This window comes from Cavia porcellus, unplaced genomic scaffold (assembly GCF_034190915.1).
Source record: "Cavia porcellus strain 051 isolate PalLab524CR breed Dunkin Hartley unplaced genomic scaffold, mCavPor4.1 scaffold_14, whole genome shotgun sequence".
In the NCBI taxonomy this organism is placed as follows: Eukaryota; Metazoa; Chordata; class Mammalia; order Rodentia; family Caviidae; genus Cavia; species Cavia porcellus.
Window position 1 is genome coordinate 17,941,403 of NW_026947497.1, and position 19,945 is coordinate 17,961,347.

General features: G+C 37.3%; 1 pseudogene; it reads right to left on the reverse strand.

The window, feature by feature from the left end:
- Positions 1-19,306: 19,306 nt before the first annotated feature.
- Positions 19,307-19,945, reverse strand: part of LOC100720374 (heat shock protein HSP 90-beta-like) — a 77,154-nt pseudogene continuing 76,515 nt past the window's right edge.

Sequence of the window (19,945 nt, forward strand, 5' to 3'; positions counted from 1 at the left end):
TTCAGTACACTTGTCTGTGTCTTACAGAAGGAAATCAAACTATGAAGAGAGAATTTTCATTGCATTCTGACTTTATCTTAGGCAAGTTAGTCTTTTATAAGATAGAAGATTCTACAATCATTTGTCATTATGTCTCCTAAACACATCAAGGGGCTCATTTCAGAATGAAGTGGTGAGGTGTGTACCAGGTAAACTATTAATATTTATGCATCTCTTCTCATTCCCAGAGTAAAACATGTTTTCTCAATACATTTCTTTCATAGATATCTACAGTGTCTTTAGAGTTTATGTGGACATAATTCTAGAGTACCAACAAAATGGGTAAAATATAAAATAAAATCATTAGTTTGGGCTTCAAAACATTCATTCTTCCTCTAAACACATTTCCTTCGTGGCAATCTGGCTTGAATTATATGTAAATAGAAGCAACCTGGATAACACACACCAAAAAAAAAAAAAAAAAAAAAATGGAGGAGGGGGGAGATAAAAATCGTCACTGAGTCTTGGTAACTTGAAGACTTTGTACCCTTGTTGGATACATTCCATTAAACACAGCCGGGAGCAGTATATAGTGTGGATTATATAACTGTGCTGTAATGGACATGCAGATACATATTTTTCACATACACTATACAAACATCTCAGCAGGACAATTGGATAATGGAGCCAAAAACATTAGAAAACTGGCAAATGTAGAATGCTAACATTATAATGGCTTCATCCCACACTTCAAATATAATGAGCATTTAATTCATTTGATGCCTTTTTCTAATTGGAGACACATTGAGAGAGGGGTGTTTGAATTCACAAACACTCTTAATTTCTTCCATGCTAAGCACATTTCACACACTTCCAACTTGTGAACTATTTTCTTTTAAAAAAAATATGTAGTCAAATTGGTAGCTTTGACAAAACCAGGTTTTCATCTATTTTTCCTTTGCTTTTGTCTCTTAGATTGTGCTTTACTAAAGTCAGATTTCATATTTGATTCTTATGTGACAGTTTAAATGCAAAATGCAAAGTCAGTCCCAGCTTTTGTACATGGGTCTTCTGCTATTATGTTTGATGAAACATACAGATACTTTATAAACAATCATAAATTTATTGGCAACTCACCAAGAGTATATCTTTCACAACTAAGTTGACAAAATGGAAACATTTCCCTAATCAAGAGAGTCATGAAGGATTTCCAGGGAAACATAGAAGCAAATCGAATCTAGACTAGGAAGTCTTTTAAAGGGAATGAATTTTTTTTTTTTTTTTGTCTTTTTTCATTTTTATCAGTACCAGGGATCGAACTCACGACCGCCTGCTTGTAAGGCAGGTGCTTATACTGCTGAGCTAAATCCCCAGCCCCTAGGGAATGCATTTTTATCCGATTGTGATTAAAGGATGTACATATTTTCAAATTGTGTGCTACTGAGTGGAGCAGCACGATGTGGGATGTGATCAGATCTACACCTAGCAAAGATCTTTTTGGTTGAAAAGCTGAATGTCCAGTGCCCAGTCAGAATGACTCTTAGGGACCTGATGCAGTGGTTTCCAAAGCATCAGGGCTTATTCTATTAGGTGATGAAGACATCCAAAACTCTGAGAAAAGTAGAAAGATATTGACAGGACCAATAATGAGATGCTGTTATGGATTGAGAACTGGTGGTCAACTTAACGCCAGCTGGATTACATCAGCATGGCACTGAGCGAAGATGCTCCACCTAAGGAAAGTTGCCAGGATAAATAGGTGGAGAAGAAGGGAGGTGTTGAGGGGTTGAGGCGTTAAGGAGGCATTGTGGGTTCTCCTATGAGTTGCTGTCTGTGCTGCTGGTTCTCCTGGAGAAGCTTTGGTCCTCACATTGAGCATTGCTTCCTGGCTCTGGAGGGGAAGACATGTGCTGCTTGGCCTCCAGGATGAACTTGTCACGCTGGCTTCCTGCATGTACATGACTGTGCTTGTCACTGGAGGAGCTCGGGGCCTCCGTGTCACTGAGGACAGCTGTGGTGCCTTTCAGGATAGCCCTGGTCTTTGTTGTGAGTGTGACTTCTCGGCTCTAGCGTAGAACCCTCATCCCACTAGCACAGCTCTTTCATCCTGCTGGCATACACTTTCTGGCTTCCACCGCTGACCCTTGGGTCTTCCCAGCACAGATCCGTAAAAGAAACTGGTGTGAGTCCTTCTTGTGGGCTCTGGACCTCCAGTTGGACTCGTGGAGGCATTGTCCTGAGCTCTGGATTTTTATCTGGACTCATGTGGGACATTGCTGTGGGGTTTAGGCTCTTGACTAAATACTCTACGTCTTTGGTGTTGCGGATAGATTTCCTGCATTTTCCTGTGTTAACTTTCGGTGACCATTATGAAAATATTATAAACTCCATGTCCTAATCCTAATTGTTCTCTGTGTACAACCCCTGACTACAACAGATGCTTACCCGAATGAAGGAAGAGGGGTCGAGGAGAGCCTGGATTTCCCACATGACAACAAGGTACTGTTGGGGCCACTTAGAGGGGTGAACATAACAGAGGAAGCTCCTGAGGTCCAGGTTTATCAGGTGAGCAAATAGAGAAGCAATCAATTACACAATAAAATTTACATCAGTACTGCAAAAGCCGAGCAAGAGTGTATAACTCTGGAAAAGCAACTAAAGTGGGTTTTTAATTGTTTAGTGCCAAATAGAATTTGTCTTATTCAAATCTTAGACTTTCTGGTCTGATGAGGCAGGGCCTACTCAGTTAATTTAGTACCTGCAGGGAAGAGTAGGAGACAGGATGATCCATATAGATCTAAATTTTCAAATTCAGTAAGTCAATTTTCTCCTTAGGAAGAAATGAAGAAATGTGGAAAGAAGCTGTAATTCTCAAAGTCTCTTAAATAAAATTTTTACTACATAAGAAAAAGAAATTGGACTTTAAATCAGATCAAATTACTTAAGCAGGTTAATGAGCTTCCAGATACATCAAATACACACATACACACACACGTACACACACACACACACACACACACACACACACACACACACACACACTGTAGGAAGATTTAGATGCCAAAACCTCCAAAGGCAAAATCATTTATCCTTGATTACTTGATTATTTTTTGTGAGACTTGCCCTTCTCTAGTGATTAACGATTTGCTTTTTTTTTTTTTTTATTTAACTCCTGGCAATTTAGTAATTATTAATTTCATCATAATTAATGAGCAGAAATTGAATTACATGTGGGAGTTCAGTTTTTATTATATGAAGCTTTTATGTTTTCAAAACTAACAGTCTAATTTTTTCCCAAGAATTAACAATTAATAGGTAATTGTCAACAGTGTTGTGTTAATATCTCCTGAGATTATTAGATGTAAATAAACTTCATAAACAGAATTCTCTGGAGTGGAATTTCTCATCTTTGTAATTCCATGTACTGACACGTCCCAAGACAGCTGTGAATTTGGAAACAGCAAGTACTGAGCTGAGACTTGTTTAGCCTGAATGTGTTTCATTGTTGGCCATTGGGTCTGGCTTTACTACCTTTTATGTTTCTTTTTTTTTTTTTTTTTGTCTTTTTCCTTTTTATCGGTACCGGGGATCGAACTCACGACTGCCTGCTTGTAAGGCAGGCGCTTATGCCGCTGAGCTAAATCCCCAGCCCCTTTACTACCTTTTAGCTTTCTGCTGAAGGACCAGTGATTTCACCTTACGTGAGCCTTACCTTTATTTTAGAGTTAGCACTGAAAATCAGAAAAAGGCGTATTTATATCATCCACGTGGAATAAAGCAAGTAGTTCCAAAATAAAACAGAATGTGTGGAGTGACCATCAGCCTACTTTCTGTGGATTATCTGAGATTTCTTTTGAATTCAAACATATGATCTTAATCCTGAGCACTTTTATACTACCAGTTTCTGCAGGAACTGGAGAACACACTTTAAATTTGGAGGGTAAGGTCTAATTTTTATGCAAATTGAGATTGCAAAAAAGAAGATCACTCTCTTTTGGTTGAGGTCAGAATTCAACTGGATTTGAACTCTGTCAGAGGCCAGGAAATTGAGGTAAAAGCCCATAAATGAGCATTCTATTAAAACTTTGTGAATGCATTGATGTGTTCTTATGAAACCTAAAATCCTAACAAAACTCTGTTCATGCCCTACCACAGTTACAAAAAGACTGAGGTAAAAATAATTGGAAACGAATAAGATCTCTCAATTGTTATTAAATGTAGGGAAGTTTCCAGAAATACATTATTAAATACAACAATAAAGGAAAAATAATTTTTATAAAGACCATTACAGGTCTTACTAAGTAGTATATTTCTATTTCTGTATTTTTTTCATTTGAGAATATCAGAGATGTCCATAGCAAGTTGGATTTGTCTCTATATTATCGGTTCACAACTTCTTTGAAGAGTTCAAAAGTAGGTGTAAGTTAAAAAAGATAAGAGGAAAAAATGTCAAAAAAAGAATATTCAAGTTCCTCTGAAAAGAGAAAATTTTCCAAAAGTGGTTTTGAGTTTTGCCCACTTTATGTCATTTGTGTGTGTGTGTGTGTGTGTGTGTGTGTGTGTGTGTGTGTGTGTGACTTTGAGTCCTATATAAGCTTAGGAAACTTTTGAAATTGCATTCTGATGAATGAGAAATTATGGATCTGGTGATTTAAATTCCATTTGGTAAATATTTGCAGAGTCTGCATAATGTGCCTAGCGATGAACTCAGGATCATCTTTCCTTCAGGATGAATTAAAATTTCTAAATAGATTTAATAGAGACTAAAATTTGATTTAGAAATATTTGGTTTAACACCCTAGGTAATGATACCAGGAACTGTGTGAAATTTAATACATAAACATTTTCATTATCCCCCACAATGCTCATGGAATTACAATAAGACTCAGAATAGTATTTTAGAAAATGAGTTTAAATGTATTAGATGGAAAACTGGCATCATCCTAAACAGGCACATTCAAGATGAGTGCGATAGAAACGTGTTTTAAACTATGGCGAAACTATTTCCCTATCTCTACTCTTTATGCAAATGAGCTAGTAAATACATAAACTAGGAAATTGGCCTCTTTTCTCTAAGTTACCAGTCCTTCCAGGAAAGGGGGAAGCTGAATTTCCTTGCTCTTTTCTGGATAGATGTGAACAGTGTCCCCAGGAGGTCTGTAACCCTGAGAGAGTATGGTAAGCTTCGTCCTAGAACACCCAGTTTCACAGATCCTTTGGTCTAGGGGCCCGTTCCACAATTTATTAACTCTCAAAATTATTTTTTGAAAATTGTTATTATAATTAAGGTACTAGAATACATATAGTAAGTATTTTTAGAATTCTATTCCTGGTCCCCTGAGGGCAGCACTTTTAAATTCTTTGTTCCTCTATAATTTCATTTGCCTTCTGTGTCCATGGGTTCTATGTCTGTGAATTTACTCAAATACAGATCAATAATATTTTTCAAAAAAATTGCATTCTTTTTCCTTGTCGCTATTCCCTAAGTGAGCTAGTACAACTCTATATATTGTTTACATTCCAGTAGGTATTACAAGTAACCCAGAAATTACATAAAAATATGTGAATGGTATATGTGTAGGCTAAATACAAATACTATGCCATTTTACATAAGGGACTTGAACAGCTCCAATTTTGGTATCTTGAAGCCAATATTTATGAATGCAAAGGGTGATTATGCCAGAATTTCTAACTTGTGGGTTTAAGAAACAGTTTTTTGCCATTGACCTGTACTTGGGAACCACTTCCTTATGAGCTGCCCTTGCCCTCCCCCTCTAGAATTCCAGAATATTTACAGTATTGTTTTTATTTAGTCATAAAATGGTGTAATACAATTATAATTTACTGTAGAGTCATGTAATATACAATGATGTTATTACCTTTTTATGCTTTTTGCTTGGGTTAAATAATTGCTTCACTTCGTAGTTTAGTTTTCTTTGTGCTATTTGTTCAGCTACACTGAAATGTTAATGTTTTTCTTCCATTTGCCCACGAGTAGTTCTCAACATATTTTTCAAACTTTAAGTGTCTTTTGCTTACATTTTCTCCTGTCTCAGTTGCTTGCAATCTTCATATTTGGTTTCTCTCTAGAAAGCGTGAAGATGTTACCTTGCAGTTGAATACTTTACTCACTAGACCAGACCTCCTGTTTCCGGGATTTTCTGTTTTATTTATTTAATTTATTTCAAATTGCTGCCTCCACAGATTTTGAATGGTGGTGCCCACAAATAATGTTCAACTACAATTTTTGAGATCTTAGATATCTGAAAATAAATGTTCTCTCTTTTAATTTGAATGATAATGTCTCATTATCATCATCATTATCATTACTATTATTTACTGACCTTTTGCTGTATACCATGCACTATTCTTGAAACTCAGAATTAAGAATGCTTTAGAGGGCAGGGACTTAGCTCAGTGGCATAAGCACCTGCCTGGCAAGTGTGAGGTTGTGAGTTTGATCCCCGGTACAAAAACAGCAACAACAACAACAACAACAAAACACAATGCATTGGAGAAAATGAAAATGAATTAGGCCCTATCTGAAAAGAACTTTAATTTTTCAGCACAAAAGAATATGGACTACAACATGGCATTCATATATTATACTTATGCAAATGTACATCGATATGCAAATGTATATCGATATATCTGTGTAAACATAAAAGATTATGTAAAGAAAAAGGAATTCAAGAGTAGTGTTGGAGTGTTAGCATCATTTCAGAAGGCCTAGAATATTTGCTCAAGGCCCTAAAAGAAGAAAGGAGCCACATTTGTATTTGAGGAGAGAGGAATTCAGGCTGAGACAGAAACCCCTCACTTCTGCTGTCCGAGGCTGGCCCTCTAGTAAAGCCTATGCCTGTAACTTCTACCTCAGGCTGGGGCTTCCTAGGGAAACAAGGGTCATGACAGTGGAACATAAATTTTTAGGCTGGAGATCATCTTTTCTCAGAATTTGATACCATTATTCTGCTGTCTCCTAATGTCTGCTGGTGAGAATAAGATATAAGGTAGGAAATAAAGAAAAAAATAAGCTGTTTTATACTGAATTCACCACAGCTTTCCAAGAAAGCAGAGGCTGGACTACAGGCAGCATTGCTACAGACACAGAGAGGGACTATGTCAACCTGGTGTCATCGCCAGAGGAGTAGCGCTTTGCCTGTCTTCTCTCTGAGTGGAGCCACTTGGCCTCAGCTCATGTGGCTCACTGCATCACAGCTTCCGGGAAGACCCATCCTTGCTTCATGTTTTTTAAATTGAGCCAGATGGTTTCCTCTGTCAGCTGAGCTCCAGGAGAACACTGGCCCTCCACTGCGTGCTGAAGTACTCTGGGTCCTGCAGGGAGCCGACACAGGCATATTCAATAATTTACATTCATGAGGGAAACAGAAGCATTTCTATTGGAGACCATGTGAATGACTGACTTGAGATGGTTGATAGTTTCAAAAATAGTTTGAATTATACTTCTTTATCTTTTGGTTTTTGGTAAATACTGTGAAAGAAGCAAATGGTGTACTAAAATCATTGTGGGATAGGAAAGCACAGTGGTTGAGATCCAATCTCGGTTCCAGGTTTGAATCACTGTGTAGTCACTGACAATACTGTGCACTCACACTCTGTTGGTAGATAATTGTGGTTATTTAAGAATGAAGTAGCTCCTGGTAAGTGCCCCCAGCGTGGGCCCGGAGGAGAACTAGCACTCCCGAGATCAGACCATGGTGGGACTTATTCTTCTTATTCTTTAGGCAGCTTATTTTTCTGCTCTCTTGGAAAGCACCCCTGGTGCGGGCCAGGAGGGGAACCAGTGGTTCCCATGAGCCTATGGGAGCACGGGCTGAGAAACACACACACACACACACACACACACACACACACACACACACCTGTAGCTACTGGGAATAGATGTCTCAGCATCTCCTTGGAGGATGACCTTATACAATATCACAAATATGGGGGATTTCCTTCTATCTTCTGTTTGAAGGCAAAGGTTGTTTTCACTGTTTTGTTTTGTTATGTTTCTTATGCTCTATTCAATATTCTCAATTGGCTTTATAATGTTCCATTTTTGGTTTTGATTTTGCTATACCTAATTGTCTGGACAACTATTGTGAAGATAACGTGATATACCATAGTACCTGTTACTACCATCCCAGTATCCTACTGTGAAGTTCTGTACCAATTTCACTGCATTGTCTCGATTGGCTTTGTTCTGTTTTGTTCTGTTGTATTTTTACTAAAATACAACAGAATATTTTTATTATTTAGTAAAAATACAACAGAACAAGACAATAAAATTTTTTAAAAATTTAAAAAAGAATGAAGTATAAGTGCTATTTCTTTTCCACCATGTGAATGGTCTTTATATACATTGAAAACACCATCACAATGAAAACAATGAACATATCCACCACTCCCCAAGGTTTCCTCTTGCCTTTTTGTCACCTCACCCTCCCACACATTCCTATTTTGCCCCTCTCCAGGACACTTAATATCAGGAAATGTAAGTGGCAAAAATATGTATGTTCTTTGTACTTTGCTTGCAAGTTTCCTGTAAATTTGAAACTCAATGGAAGTTAATACAAATTTGTCAATGAGTTACATTCATAATAATATTAAAGTGATGAATAAGTAGACCAAATGGCAAGATACTGGGTGCTTTATGAGGAAAGCTCTGGAATAAATGAATAAAGTCTTCTGGAACTGAAGAAATACAGAACTGAGTTCTGAAGCATGGATAGGAGTTTGATTATGAGAAGATCAAAAGAAAGAATGAGCATGGCCATTCCAGTTCAGAGCAACAAGAAGAGCAAAGGATTGGGATGCAGATGAGCATGGTGAGCTTGGCCAGTGACAAATGGACCTGGTTGGCTGGAATGGAGGCACAATGTTCAGAAGGAGGAGACGGCCGGGTTTCTAGAAGACAGGAGGTGCCTCATCAAACCCAAGAACCAGTTAGCTTTTGATTTCAGCTTCAAAAGAAGTTAGAGACCAAAAGTTCAAGCAAAGAAAAATCAGAAAGAGTGACTTTGTTTTTCATTTTATTTTTAAAATAAAGCTGTTTTTAGAAAATGTGTCAACAATTCAAATTTTGTTATTGGCTTAAAATTACTTCAAGAGAGACTCCTTGTTTTAGGCAACTTCATTCATTAAACAAATATGTATTTCCTACTTATATCATGTCTTGAACACTTTCCAGTCCACTCTTATCTAAAACCTGTGCCTCTTCTTTCAATAAGAAATTTTATTCTCCGAGATACTCGTATTTTACTCATTTTGATTTTGATTTTAGAGAAATAGCCTAGCGTGGTGATGGTGAGCCTTTCAGAGCTTTCAGTGATACAAATGCCTGCTGGGTCACCTGCGCTAGAGGTTTGCCACCACTGGCCGAGAGTCTGAGCTTTAGAAACCCTGATGTTTCCTCACTTCAGATGGCAACAACGATTTTCTGATATTGATATAATACTTGCACAGCATGGCCTTGCAGTTTGGTGCCCAGCCCATGATTTTGATTTATCCATTAATTCTCATAAAATTATAAGTATTGAAGTTCTTTTCTATGTGCAATACCTAGGGCGACTTGTATTTTATTCCCTGGAAAGTATTTCTGTAAATCAGACAGGCAACGTTTAGAATCTGTAAGTATTATCTTACTTGATTGGACCTGAAAGCACGAATGACTTCATTATGAGTATAGCAGAAAGGACAGGTGAGCAGTTAAAAATTAAGCCTCAGCTGATTACCTGAAGTTACCTAGAATGAAGGTATCATTTTAAGACTTTGACAGATATTACAGGTGATGTCATAAATCATTGTGACAGGTCAAAGATGATCTATATACATTTGCTTTAAGTGGGGGACAGTTAGTCCTCAGCTGTCAACCTGAACAGATTGGGAGGGTTCTAGAGAGGTAACTGTTGGCAGGAGTGATGGGCCCATAGATCAATACGTTGTCAAGGGGAAGGTCCACTTAGAACAGTGCCCCTGGGGTTGTACCTTCTGAAAGTATGTCTCACACTCTCACTCTTCCCTTATCCTCTGCTTCCCAGATGTCAGGCCAGGGGTTTTCTTCTGCCATGAAGTTCAGCCTTGGAGCATGGCAACTATGGACTGAAACCTCTAAAACCATTAAGCCAAAATCAACCTCTTTACTTTATTTGTGTGTATCAGGTGATTTGTAGCAGCAGTTGGAAAGTTGACCGATGCAAGCGGCTACATCTAGAAGTAATGAACAGTTTAAGGAAAGAGGATAAAATGTTCTAGATTTTGTTCCACTCTTGAAGTGTGATCTGAAGACCTGAGACCATCTAGAACTGCTCTGAGAATCTCTTCTCTTATATACTGAGAGTTGATATAGCTATAAACATGAGAGTCTGAGCTTTCTTTCCCCCTTTAACCTAGTGTATATTTGTGGGCACATAATACATACTTTGCTATGGAGAATTGGTAGGTATACCCAGACACCTTGATACTTTTCCCTTTCCTCTCCCTCCTGTCTACCTCATCCTCAGATTCCCCTTCCCTCAGCACAAAGCCTACCTCTGCGTTTCTATTATTTATCTTTCACTTTTCTCTTTATTTATAATTTGGTTTTCACATATAAAATGAACCATGTGAAATTTAGCTCCCATGTCTGATTTATTTTACCTAGCAATATGGTTTTAAAAGTGACTTCATTCTCCTATAAATGACTTAAATTTATCCATTTTTTGCTTATTTATGCTGAATTTATCATTTTTATACACTCAACTGTTGATGGGCTTAAAATGTGTTTAATTCTGATGAGTTCACAGCTTCAGCAGATCTCTTATGGGAAGTGTAAGCCACTGATTGGGAAAGAGTATACTTTTAAGAATGAGAAAGGAACAACCGGTGGATTTAAATGAGGTGAAGCTTGTGATGTCTGCTGGAAAAGCCTGGAAGACCTTTACACGAGGTCTTCACATCCATCCTCAGGCCTTTAGAATCGCCTTAGAGTCGGTTCCCAATAAGCCGCAGAAGAGCTATTTTTAATACACATTGTGAGAAACGAGAAATATAAATGGGAAAGAATTCTAAGAGCACTAATGGGGAAGGAAGGAGCTTGTCGTTGTAGGTTGAATTTATTTATGCTCACCAAGATTTATTTTACTTATTAGAGCCATCGATTTAATATTTTAGTTGAGCATCAGAGATTGCCATTGAAAAGCAACTTTATTCATTAATGGAAATCTTAGTGGTAGCCTCCATAAACTACAGTGGGGTGGTAGACGAGCCTACTATAATGGAGGTCATAGTGGCCCCTGTATTTGTTGAAAGGTGTTTCAAGTCCTCATCTGGTAACATCATAGAGTGGCACTTGCAGCCTTCCTTGCTGGTGGGGAGTGTGTCACTACCTCTGCTCTATAACATGGCATGTAACACTCACCAGCCAAGATATCATTGCTGATGCTGCACTTCAGAGCATCTCTGCCCTGTGCTGCAGTAATCAGAAGCTCAGGACGATGGCTGGCTCATCAGGTTGGTTCACTGAATGACTTCTGGAAAGAAATCACCTTGCTGACCTGGTAAAGACAAGCAGAGAAATAAAAACCTTTAATAATTTAAGGAACTGAGATGAGGGGATGGTAACTGTAGGATAATCTAATTTATTTTGATTTATATCTAGAGGAAGTAAAACATTGAGAGCTTAATCTATGCTATCCATAAATCCAGCACAGCACTGCACACCATGAAGTTTCCAAAAAATACTTCATGAAAACACTGAGAAACACATTGAATGAATGTACAGCAAGGTTGATTGTAATTGCCTTCCGAGAACTGGAGATAATAAACTTCAGTGATTGGAATGCACTGCCTGATTTTGGTAGGGGGATGAATCCCAGATACAGAGCATTGTGGCATCTTCTAAGGCCTGCATATAAAATTCGTATCAATATCACAATGAGTCACAGGATCAAAGTGTAAATTGAAGTGATTTCACTCTGGGGACTTGGTCTCTCTAGAACACATACACATGACCAGATGACTTATTCTTACTTGACATGTATACCCAAAAATAAAATTCTAAATTTGGAGGACAGAGACTTGACATAAGTCCTGGTCATGAAGTATCAATCCGCATCCAATTCCCTGACCTGAGTGCTCCCAGACTCAAAGTCCCTTAAATATCCAAGGAGATAGATTAACTAAAGGAAAGGCACTGTAATACTGTTGCAAGTTCCCACTATAAATCCCTCTTAAGTTCCCTTCTTTGGCCCCCATTATTCCCAAAGGTGACCCATGGCCATTTACATAGTGGTTACACACCGAGGAAAGGGAATACTCAGAATGCTAGGAGAGGAAGCTTACTCAAGTCCCCGGGACAGCAAGGTGCACTGTAGTCCATCTGTAGAGTTGGAACTTACAGGGCTCAGACAATCAGTCACATTTTAACCACACGCACTTTCCTGGGATGCAATGGGGACAATACATTGAAGAGAAGAGTCGTAGAAGGGCACACTGGACCCACTGAGGACTGTAATACAGGACAAGTAGAATCTCCGCAGTACACTACTGTTTCAAAAATGCTGATCTCTTTTCTTTGCTTGTCCCACCCATTCCTTTTGCAAATCCAATGTCCCAGGACACTCTAATACCAACCTTGTCCACTGTCAGTCCTGGCTTATGGCTGTAGAGTAAGTGGACACACAAGAAGGGACATGTTACAAATGACATCTTAGCAACTTCAAAAAGCACATCCACCTCCAGACTGTTAAGTGAGGCATCGCTGATGGCTGCCTTAAAGCTTTCTGCTACTAATCCTGAGAATTTTAACTCAGGATGAAGGGCAAGTTCCTTCTGTTTCAATATCTCTTTCATATGAGTTAAAAATCTCTTTCCAATGTGTAAGATTTTAGATTATTACTTTTAGTTTCTGTTATAATGGGAGCTTCTGGGATCTCTATATTTTCATTGATGTTTCCATGAAAGGTAAAGAAATTTCTTAACCCTATACATGTGCGTGCACACACACACACATGCACATGCATGCACACATACTCTCACACACAATCATTTATCAAAAACAGCAATGGCCAAAAATTGATTCTAGTTGTAGCTCTTTTCCTAGTCATTAGATAATAATGATGTAATTTCTCATCTAAATGCAAATATAAATTTCTGATTACTTGGATTTTTATGTAGACTACTATATAATATAAGATCTTAGATTTGGTTCTTCTCTTAATTAATTTAAAAACCCTGGGTGATCCTCTTCATATTTTGAACCTCTCTGAATATCTACAAATTGCAGCAAATCATCCGTGGTGCATTTTCTAAGGATTTTATGAAGCTTAAATAAAAAAAAGATACCTGCATTTGAGTTTGTACTCCAGTGCCCATTCCAAGACCAAAAAATAATGATAAAAATGAGCATGTTCATCTTTAAATCTCCCAGTAAATATGTTGTTCATTATGCAAGCTACTTATTACAATATAGTCATTTAGTTTTCAAGGGTTAAAGTTGAGCTGAGAAATAATATTAGCAGAACACTGAAGCAGGATTTTGACAAAGTAGACCCAGGTTCCATTCAGTGCCTTGATTGCACCATGTTTCCCAGGAGTGAGGTAATTACAGGAGTGCCTCTCTGATTCCAGTGCAGTAGCTCTTTACTCAACTCAACTGAAACTCAAAAGTACGCTTTTGGTGCAGTGCTGTTTCACACATCCTGAGTAATTCTCTCTCTGCCTGCATTCCTACCTGACAATACACTTCTCAGTGTCAACCCAGAATCAATACGCTCTCGGTTACCTTCTTATGAGCATATCTTTATCCATTCACACACCTATGCAACAAATACGAGCAACTTCCAGCAAAGCAGGGTTCCTGTGGAACCTCTTCTCAGGATGTACCCAGGTACTACAGAATAGAACGTAGGAAGCAAAATATTTGGGGGGAAAGAATGCAAATTATTGATAAAGATATTCAGTTTGAAATCAAGAAGCTGACTTACAAATAAATATGGTCTTGTATTAAAAACAAAACATTTGACTCTCTTTGATTATGTTCATTTCTTCCAAAAGCAGTACGTTTTTATCTGATCTGATTAGAAAGCACATTACTCACATCACTGAAATAGGCTTACCAACTATAAAGTACACCAGAAAAGCAGGAGCTCTCCACAGTACGAGTTCATTAACCTTCTGTAACACATGAACGATGCTAGGAGCATACAGAAATTAATTTGCTCATTTGTTCCACTTACTCCACTAAATTTATCTTTGCAAGTTGTGATTTTTGATGCTTCTTAATTAAATGAGTTAATTTCTCCTGTGTTTTTAAAAAACAGGGGAGAATTTTATAGTCATGATATTCTATAGAAAGGATTTGACTTTCAGATTCTTTGTCACTAATATCTATCTTTTCAGAAAGCTCTCACAGTGATAGTAGGGGCAATTCTAATCTTATATTCAGGGAAAAGGTAAAGAAGTAGTTTCTCTGATCCATTCACAGTATCTCCAAATTCTTCGGTGTGGTTTTGTTAAAGTTTTGTTGAATGTAGAAAAACAGTGTGCATTAATCAAGCATAAGAGTATGTGTGTCCATGTGCATGTGTGCATGGTGTGGAATGGGAGAATGAGACTCAAAGTCCTCATAAATGCCGCCTGTCAATGTTACAAAATGTCATGGAAGATTCTCTCCTTGTCCTCCTGCTCTTAGTGCATGAGCCCCCTGCGTTTATGCATCTGTCCTCTGTTTTTCCAGCCTGCTGTAGGCCATTTCAGCTTCTCTGGTTAGAGTTTCTAGAGATCCTCAGATACCTTCGACCATAGATAATTTTAGTTTATTTTTGCATTATTATTTTGTTTCTTGGTCTCATTTACATAGGTATTACATAGGTATGATAAATTATAACAAATTCAGTTCATAAAGACTTAAAATTACATAAAAGCACATTCTCTTTCTTAACCTATGATTGATATTTATATAAGGGAATGATACATTTTTCATAAATTGGAAAGTATACTAGATTTCTCTTTACCTTGTTTATTTTGGAAGTATAAATTAATGCAATTTTGAGGACTGAGCTATGCCTACTAAGATTGGGCAGGACTGTAAATAAATTTCTTAACTTTACCACCAACCTTGAGGTAATTATGAGTTCCAAGTTTTTGACTAAAGGAAAACATAACCTGATACTTTGCCTTCATATTTTGAGAGAAAGAGGACCACAATATTAGTCATGACTTGGTGAAATACATAAAATATACAAAAACGTTATAATTTTAGAAGTCAATTCTTTATTATTATTTAGTTATGTGAATGATAAAATACATCTGCAACAATATCTATAATCAATTCCTTCTCTCGTATTTAAAATATTCTGCATTTTTCTATCATGGAACCTGGTTTCTGAGCAGTTGTGTAAAATCTGATAAAGTATTTGTTTTGTTTTTTGTGATAAAATATTTGAATCAGAACTGTTTTAGATTTTTCATGTGCATACTCCACATAGCACTTTAATCTTATACTACATTAGATTGTTAAAGAGCCTGTAACATTCACAAGAATATTTATGCCCAAAATATTTTCAGATTACTATATTTTCTTCAAACATATTGCTGATATTTTTCATTCCTAATAAGAACTCTCAAAAAATGTTTCATCTTTTTATTTCAGGTAATAATTCCTAGCCTATAGATACAAAGCTAATCTTGAATAGAGAAAATTGCTTCATATATTTGAATGGATATAGTGCCTAAAAAGTGGCACATGAATATTCACTCTAAACGTGCTCATTTGTATGTGTTCTAGTGTTCTATGTAAATAAAATGTTTGTTCCTAGTAATAACAAATGTGATACAATATCAGAGTTCTCACTCATAACAACATACTGACATAAACAATTTAAAGTATTCAAAGAAGAATTTTTTTTTCTTTTCAAAGGAGCCATTTTATTTGTGATTACATCTTTTTTCTGGAAAATACATATTGAAATATTTAATATTTCTAAAAGTTTGCTTAACTACAGAGAAGACTGAGCTTACATAGTGAATTTTGGATGAAACAACAATATGTATTAGAATTTTTAACAGCTTAGCAATTATAATAAATTTAATTCTTGTGTATTTAAGCAACTCTTACTTTTGAATAATTACCTTAGATAAACATAGTACTTTTATATTTCTGAATAGTGTGCACATTTATCTTCGTTTAGTGGTTTAAAACCATGAATGCACTGGGTACGGTGGCACATGCCTGTAATCCCAGCAGTCTGGAGGCTGAGTCAGCAGGATTGCCATGCATTCAAGGCCTGCCTGGGTTACACAGTGAGTTCAAGATCAACCTGAACTACAAAGCTTCAGCGTGAGATCCTCTCTCAAAAAATAAGTAAATAAATAAAAATAAGACTATGAATGTACATGGAATGTACATGTATGACAAGAAGCATGATTTTTACCCTCCTTACACTGAATCATGAGAAATAGGATTAACAAAGTCACTTTCTCCATTCAGGTCCTAGATGTCACTCCGTTGACAACAATGGGTTTGAACAGGTGAAGGTCAAAAGTCAATGGTAAGAATTAACAAGGAATTTACTAAAAAGAAGAGGTGAATATATGAGAGACTGGATGATAAAATGCTCTCCATTTCACACACAAAAAAGTTGCTTACACAGATCTAGCAAGTGTTGTGTACCAACAAATTTTCCCTCAGTCTGCAGAAGGCAATTTGCAAAGGATTTGGGTCGGGTTTACTTCAACAGTAATTTCTGTATGCATAATGACCCAATTTCATTAATTCTTACTAGCTTTATCTTTCAGAAGGAAATATATACCAATCTCTTAAATTTAAACAAATAACACATGCAAATATCTGTCACTGTACAGGAAGATAACACACAACATACACTGAATATACTAACTATTATTGCTACTATCCGGTATAAAAGTATCAAATAAAGAGTTATGCAGTTATTTGTTAATGAATGTATCATAATTCAGTATTAAGTTACAGAAGAAGGTTCTGCGATACATTGCATTCTTTTTGTGGTCTCATACTTTGAGACAGGGGCTCACTGCATGGTCCAAACTGGCCTCAAACTCTCAACTTCCCGCCTCACCATCTAGAGAGCTGTTATATTCAAGTTCCAGATATTTTGCTGACTCCTGAAGGGAAGACTTCATTTCCTGAGCTACTGACATGAAACTTGCCCATGTGATTTCTTTGACCAAGGACAGTGGACTGAAGTAATGAATGTCACTCTGGGGCGTAAACCGTAAAGAGCCAATGTGTGACACATCGTATCTTTTTCCAAAGCCCTTGCAATCAGAAAAGATCATAGAGAAACACTGCTGCATTAGCCTGGTTTCTGGGATAAAGGCAATGAGGAAAATAGTAATTTGTGTAACAAATTTCATGAGAAAGAAATCCTTTTTTTTTTTTTTTTTTTTTTTTTTTTTAAGCAACTGAGATTTTGGGATCATTTATTTTTGCACCAGAACCTGCATTTAAAAACATTTCAGTTGTATAAAGTAATACCAACATTTCCTCACTCCCGTCTCCCCACAAGAAATTATTTTACTTAGAGCCCTATGAGTAATCATTCCCAAAACAAACACAGAGAAGTCTGCTCGGTTTGGTGTCAGTCTTTTCCAATGGAAGGAACAAATTCTGGTTCTGGCAGTGGACTGAAAACATTTTGTGGGCTCCTGGAGCTTTGCTTTCAAGTGAATTGCTATTGTGGGTACTGATCCTTCACAGCTTTGCATAGTGGGCAATTACTACTAGTGTTTCTCAAATGGTTCCTTTCCAAAAACAACTTATGAATATAAAAATCAAAAGCTAAAGTTTCATTGTTCTTTAGTTGGAATAAATCCCAGACAACTGCATTGAATTTATTCATAATACATGAAAAGGCTTACGAAAATCTCAATGGGAGTAGGACTAGAAGGTAGGAAATTTGTGATAATGAAAATGAAACTACATAATCATAAGGCAAAGAAGAGGCCAGGTTAAGGGCTTTTTAATTAGATATTTTATGCCTTTGAAAATTAGACTTGTTTATGTATAGTATTACATGTGTTTTACTATTGAATGTCTATTTGAGGTCCAAAATGTTAATTTCAAGGACTGCAGCGATGGGATTTCTATGGGAAGCTGTTTAGCTTCACAATTCTGGAGCCGAATGTCGGCAGCACCCGGGTGAGGCTTCCTCAGTGCAGGGTACAGAGATTGGTGACGTGATCACATGGATTTGCACGAAAAGTGAGTCATCATGGTTTCAGTGTACAAAGAAGGCTCACTATTTTAATGTTTTCTTTTGGATAGAACACAATGATGATTTTTGCAATGATAAGCAATCATCTTCCAATTCATTTTTCGATCATACTGGATATTCACATTAAATTCAGGAATAAGCCAAGGATACCATTTTAAAAGTTAATACCTTCAAGCAGTTTTTGATAGATAAGTAGTGAACAGTCAAGTTTTTACTTTGTTTGTTATTAGGAGAGATTGAGCATCTCATATAGGAGCACTACTCTAGATAAAAGGAATGAATCCATGAGCGGTACAGATTAAAACCCCTGTCTGGGAAGAATGGATTTTTTCGAACATCTCTTGTACAAGTACAGCTTCAAGTGAATAGAACTTTGCAATTTCTCTTTGTAGCATCTGTGCTTGAACCAAATGCACGAGGGACACCCACCGACTCCCTTTGCTGAGCAGGTTTAAATGTGCACTCTGCAATGCACCAATGCATGAATTAAGTGAATGAGTTTAGCCTGTCTCAGATGGTAGAAGGGCCTCTTCTTGTCACTTCAAGGCACCTCAGGCCCTAGCTATTGGCAGTCAGTTCCTTTAGATGTAGGCTTTTAGACAGAATCACCATTTTTTCCTAAACCCCTTTTCTTGCCCCGGTGTCAAGGCCCCATCTCAGGGTCTGGGCTGACCTAAGTTCTGGCCAGGAACTGATACTTATCCCATTCTAGTTTCCAGTGGTTTATACACTCTGCTATCAGGGCAGTAGTCTGTTTTCACAGAGTTAACTGTTGAAGAGTCCACATCTGGTACAGCCTGTGTTCTCTCTCCCGGGTTAATGCAGTACACAGAAATCACCCTGGGGGACTTGGCTGTGTCACCCAGCTAGAGGCAATCCCTTTGGGATTCTAGGATGTTGTTTCATCGTCTGAGACTCTGCTGCATTCGCTCTCAGACTTTGCTTTGTGGTGTCACCCTGGGACTTCCGAGAAGGGGTCCTGGGATCTTAGGATCTGAATGTAATGGTGTGAATGTGTATATGTGTTTTTGAGTTGCAACAGGCAACAGGGGACTTTCTGTGTAGCTTAGAGAACATTCTTGTTTCTCTTAAGTGGAAACGGTCCTGAAGGCATGTATTCGCAACATTCTTCCTTTGTGGTTTAGGGTAAAGGCCTTGGACTCCTTCATTGGCAAGCTCTGCTTGCTGTTATTTAAAAGATTATCATCATCATCATCATCATCATCATCCTTAAACAATAGAACATTGTGTCTACAAAGACCAGAATCTTATACTTATCATTTCTCAAGACAGCCTCAAATGTTAGCTTTAAAAATCAAAATCTGAGCCTCATCACCTTTCCTTTGGTTGTCCTTTGTCCTACTCAAGATGCTTCTCACAGTAGGCGAGGGCTGTAGGGCAACAGGAGTTACCAGGGGTAAATAATCACCAGATAGCGTTTCAAAACACTGTCCTTCCTCATGAGAGCTTCAAAAGACACAAGAAAAAAAAAGTCAACTTTCACCAACACTATGAATAGGAAAAATAATTCAGTTCCTAGAAAAACGAATGCTCAATACATTTTTAAAAAGACGATGCTGAAGCTATTGGTATTGCTGGATGAAATTAATGTGTTTTTATGTACCTACTATTTTAAATAAATAACATACTTCTGGAAGTAAACAAAAACATAGGTGAATTTTCTGTTCCAAAGCGGTGGAAGAAATTTCAGCCTGAACAGTATCTGA